The sequence below is a fragment of the Chiloscyllium plagiosum genome, unplaced genomic scaffold (assembly GCF_037043375.1).
Source record: "Chiloscyllium plagiosum isolate Xiang-an unplaced genomic scaffold, Cpla_swu_hap1 HiC_scaffold_17, whole genome shotgun sequence".
NCBI lineage: Eukaryota > Metazoa > Chordata > Chondrichthyes > Orectolobiformes > Hemiscylliidae > Chiloscyllium > Chiloscyllium plagiosum.
Window position 1 is genome coordinate 44,395,942 of NW_028270155.1, and position 6,000 is coordinate 44,401,941.

A 6,000-nucleotide genomic window follows, 5' to 3' on the forward strand; every position below is an offset into this window, starting at 1 on the left:
ACTCTTGTAGTGAATTCTCCGTCTGGTGTTCTCTGTACCATCACGTCTAGGAATGGGAGTTGGCTATCCTTTTCTTCTTCTCTCATGAATCGGATTCCTGTGAGTGTGGCGTTGATGATCCGGTGTGTTTTTTTTCTTAAAAAATAACACCGGATCATCAACGCCACACTCACAGGAATCCGATTCACGAGAAAAGAAGAAAAGGATAGCCAACTCCCATTCCTAGACGTGATGGTACAGAGAACACCAGACGGAGAATTCACTACAAGAGTATACAGGAAAGCCACACACACAGACCAAGTCCTAAACTATGAAAGTAACCACCCCAACACACACAAACGAAGCTGCATCAGGACACTATTCAAAAGGGCCACAACACACTGCAGTACACCAGAACTGCAAAAAGAAGAAAAGGAACACCTATACAAGGTATTCGCCAAAAACGGATACCCGCGCAACTTCATCAGCAGATGTCTAAGAGAAAGACCACGGAACGAGGACATACCACAACCAAAAGGACTAGCCACACTACCATACATCAGGAGCATCTCGGAACTGACTGCCAGACTACTGCGACCCCTAAGACTCATAACGGCACACAAACCAACAGCCACGCTCAGACAACAACTCACCAGAACGAAGGACCCGATACCCAACATGAGCAAGACGAATGTAGTGTACAAAATACCATGCAAGGACTGCACTAAACACTATATAGGACAAACAGGAAGACAGCTAACAATCCGCATACATGAACATCAACTAGCCACGAAACGACACGACCAGCTATCCTTAGTAGCCACACACGCAGACAACAAGCAACATGAATTCGACTGGGACAACACTACTATCATAGGGCAAGCCAGACAGAGAACAGCCAGGGAATTCCTAGAGGCATGGCGTTCATCCACAAACTCCATCAACAAACACATCGACCTGGACCCAATATACCAACCACTACAGCGGACAGCTGAAACTGACAACCGGAAGCGGCAGGGACAGACCACGATAAACACCGGAGGAAATATCAAAGAAGCGCTTCGCAGGAGGCTCCCAAGCACTGAGGATGTCGCCTAGCCAGGGGACGAAACGTTTGCAACAAAAACTTCCAGCTCGACGAACAGAACCACAACATTCTTTGTATTAGTTTTCTGATCTAAATTAATCTATAACTTCATAGGTTTGCCCTGAGACAGGTTTATAAGGAAATCTTATGCAATGGAAATTTTAACCTGTATTTTCTATGTAAATTACTTCACAGTAAAAAAAGTAAAATCATCAAACCTCATAATTCTGATTTGAAACGGAACAAATTGCACAGCATTTAAATCAGGAGCTGAGAATGAAAATGCAAGTGAGCATTTTGGATGCAACTGCCAAGTCAGAATGTGGGAAGTACAATTAGTTTTAAATTCATACAGCATTCATAAATCATTGGGAAAATTCAGTATTGACAGAAAAAACATATGCAAGAGACCATAACTGTTGAAATTCAATGTAAAAATAGAGAGTATCAGGTCAGCCTAAAGGCAAGAAATCAGTTTGTTATAGATTTATAGCCTTATAATCAAACTTTTTGAAGGATCCTCACTAAAGTGTAGATTTGAAGGGTGTAACAATTTTCCACTGATTTTATCAGTACACTTCACAGAATTAACTGAACCAGTGCAGGAAATTTAAACTGAGCAAGTAACAGCCAAAATCACTTCTGCTGTGTTTTCTCCAAACTTTGAGCTGGCTCAAGATTTAAGAATCAGGCCTTATCCTGACTGTCTGAGCCCTCCCCATCCCTCCGCACTTCACCTGCTCACACTCCCCAATCTCCCCCCATTCCACTCCACCATCTCTGCACTAGAGGCTCAACTCTCTTTTGGTTAGGGAAGGCTCTTCAAATTGCTCTAATTTTGTTAAACACACAAATACTGATAAAGTTTTACATAAAAGTTACTAAGCTACCAAGTTAGCATTGGTTGATAAAACTATTAAACTGCTCTCTATTGCTTCTTGAGTCATTTCCAGTAATTTTAAAGGTGTTTGTTCATGGCAGATGCTCAGCACTGTCATTAAAATGCTTCTTTTGCTGGTCATTCTATTTCAGCCAAACTTAGGAAAAGTAGAATGTTACCACCTTTAAATGCATCAATTCAGGTTTCTTGCAAGAAAGGAAAATTAATTACCATCTCTTGATACCCAACTTTGCTGGTTCATTGAAACTTTTACATTGGCTGATTTTGCAAATGCATTCAAAAATAGAAATACTACCTGCAGGCCTTGTGACTGAATTTAAGCTTGGTTTCTTTAAAGATGCAGCACAGCATGGATTTTTTTGGTGGCTGCAGACATGATCAAGAATAGTTTCCAAAACAGTGAATATCCATCCCAAACTAATTTTCCTGACCCTGCTTAGTCATTTTTTGCAACATGAGATCTGTCAGTCACCAAGAGATTGCGGTTTCAGGGTTTATGTCTTTTAGAAGGGATGTGAAGAGATAACTTGTTTATCAGTATCACAACTGACTAACAGGTAGGTGCAATGCCCATCATCCAGTTATGATAATGCAAAATTAGCCAGACTAATCAGCTAATTAGGGGAAGCGATGGTCTAGTGGCACTGTCACTGGACTATTAATCCAGAGACCCAGTTAATGTTCTGGGGGATCTGAAAAGTTCAATAGTCGCCTGGATTTAAGAATTTAATGATGCCAACTATCAGGAAAAAAAAACATTTGGCTCACTAAGTCCTTTAGGGAAGGAAACTACCATCCTTACCTGGTCTGGCCTATATGTGACTCAAGACCCACAGTAATGTTATTGATTCTTCATTGCCCTCTTGGCAATTAGGGATGAGCTTAGCCAATGATGTCCATATTCCATGAATGAATTAAAACAAAACCTAATTGTTTAGATCTGCCTTGGATAACATCACAGCTACAATATTGGTTGACAATTTCCAATGGTTTAGACTGGTACTGGGGAAGGCCACCAGAACTGTACACAGTACTCCAAAATGGCCTCACTGATATCCTATATAACTGCAACATGTCCCAACTCTGATACTCAATGGTCTGAGCAATGAAGGTAAGCATGCCAAATGTCTTCTTCATGCACCCCTAAGTCTGTCTGTTTGAAAACACTACCTACTTGCAGTCCCTACATGGTAACGTTAGATGTTTCATGTGCAAAGGCACCCAGGTTTCTCTGTGTCACACTATTCTGCAGCCTCCAAAAGAAAATGACTCTCCATTTAAATAATACTCTGTCTTCTGATCTTTCTGCCAAAGTGGACAATTTCATGCTTTTCTAAATAATATTCCACCTGTCAATTTTTTGCCCACTCACTTAACTTAGTTACATCCATTTTCACACTCTTTATATAGTCCTTCAAACTAGTTTTCCTACTTATCTTTGCTATAGCCAGTAAATTAGGCCCCCTTCACAACAGCCGTGTTGTCAGTATGCTTCTCTTCCCTATTGTGCCTGATCTCATTTATGCATGCTACAAAATCAATGAACTTCTTGGATAATTGGAAGGGCTGAGGGTTTTCACTTACTGTCTTATATGTTACCATACCTGCCTCACTCACAGTGACACCCTTCCATTGACTGTAGATGAAATCAGAAGTAATTAACTGAACGAGCATGATTGCCTCCTAAAACAAAAGGTGCCTTGGTAACTTTCAAACTCAGATTCCAACGCATGAACTTGAAGTTGAAATTGCTTGAGCTGCAGTCACTTGCAGTATCTATGATTTGGAGGTGCTGATGTTGGACTGGGGTGTACAAAGTTAAAAATCACACAACCCCAGATTATGGTCCAACAGGTTTATTTGAAAGCATTAGCTTTCGGAGCACTGCTCCTTCATCCGGTGGCTGTGGACACAACCACCTGATGAAGGAGTAGCCTGCCAAAAGCTAGTGTTTCCAAATAGACCTGTTTGACTATAACCTGGGGTTGTGCGATTTTTAACAGTATCCATGGTTGCCAAGGGTCACACTGGAATGTACTGCATCAACATTCTACTCTCACAACACATCCCCAGCCCTGCCATTTTTACTATGTTGCATTGAACCATTAGGCTCAACTTTAAATAGACGACAATGATTATCTGTAGTTGTATCATGGACTTTAACTAGTTAGCTATAAATTTAATACAATATGGCCAAAAACGGTCACATTTTGCCAAAGTTTTGACAGAACGTGCCTTTTCCAAGCAGTACTTGTGTTCTGTACTACAAAATGACTATTTAAAACAATATTTCTATCTTCCCAGTATCAGCTTAAACTTCTGCTCATGTTTAGGAGAAAAACAAATTCAAAGCTCAACAGTCAATCAACCAGCCGCTCACCTAATTAATACACCCAGGCCTCAGCTTTCAGGCTTCATTACTTCTCGTTCTGTCTTGGAAAACTCTTTTGTAAAATGAAGGAACAGTACCATCTCCCTCAATGCCACAAATTCTCAGAGATAAGCAACTGATCTTGTAGCACTCAATTACCATTATTTACTTTGTGCATTTGCACAACACCTTATATTGGTACTGGTTGAAATTCCAGAGACATATGTCAGCCCTAGCTGCCTAAGGAATCAATTCACACTAGTTTCTGCACTAACCAGCTGTAGATGTCAGTGTGACACAATGAAATTGAAAAAAATTAATTATGGATATAGGTTTGCTCGCTGAGCTGGGACGTTCATTTTCAGACGTTTCGTCACCATAATAGATAACATCTTCGGTGAGCCTCCAGACAAAGCACTGCTGTGGTTTCCTGATTTCTATTTATATGTTTGGGACCCAAGGAAACCCAAATATATAAATAGAAAGCAGAAAACACCAGCAGTGCTTCGTCCGGACGCTCACGAAACATGGTGAAACGTCTGAAAATGAACCTTCCAGCTCAGCGATCAAACCTACATCCAGAACCTCAACCTGAGCTACAAATATTCTCAAAACTCACCAACATTAATTAAATCACAGTGAGCTGTCCAGAATAACGTGAAATTATTTTGCTTTCCTAATCTCCAGTGTCTTCACTTTTTTTTAAAACAATTGTATATTTTTCTGGAGTTAGAACAAAGAACAGTGCAGCAAAGGAACGGGTCCTTCAGACCACCAAGACTGCACTGACACAGTTTAGTATGCCCTTCTAAACTAAAAACCTTTTGCCTCTCTGTCATCCATAAACTTCTATTCCCTATCTATTCGTATATATCTGTACGAAGCCTCTTAAATGTTGCTATTGTATCTGCCTCCACCACATCCTCTGGCAGCACATTCCAGGCACTTACCACCCTCTGTATGAAAAAAGCCTACCTCTCACATCTCCTTTAAACTTACCTCCTTTTACCTTAAACCAATGTCCTCTAGTAATTGACATTTCTACCCCAGGAAAAAGACACTGACAGTCCATTTTATCCATGCCTCTCATAATTTTGTAAGCTTCTAACAGGTTGCTCCCTCATCCTCCAAGGTTCAAGTGAAAACAAACCAAGCTTGTCCAATCTCTCCTCATAGCTAACAGTAGAATGCCCAATAGTGGAATGAAAATCATGTTGCCAAATAATTTAAAACTATATTTTAGCTTAGCTATTTTTCCTTTCTGAATAGAATGCTAGTTTTATACAGAATATGCTATCTTGTGAAATTATTATGCGATTACAGTGACTCCATTAAAATAAATTACATTTGAACAGGCTCCCTAACAAAAGCAGCTGGTATTTATCTGGTATATTTGACATACCAAACATTCTACAGAGTGTCAGAAAGGAAAGCCCTTTTTTTTTCCCTTGGCCATCTTTTACTTCTAAGTCTTAAAATCAATGACATATAATCTCGATCTTAATGAATCCAGTGAAATGAAATCAGTTTGCAATAAAGTTTGCAATTAACCCATCATGGCTGGAAATCTCGAACAACTGAAAATGTTGCAGAGCGACATATAAAATGCAAAGTGCTTAACTTTGGTAAGAAGATCACAACAAGACAATACAAAATAAAAGC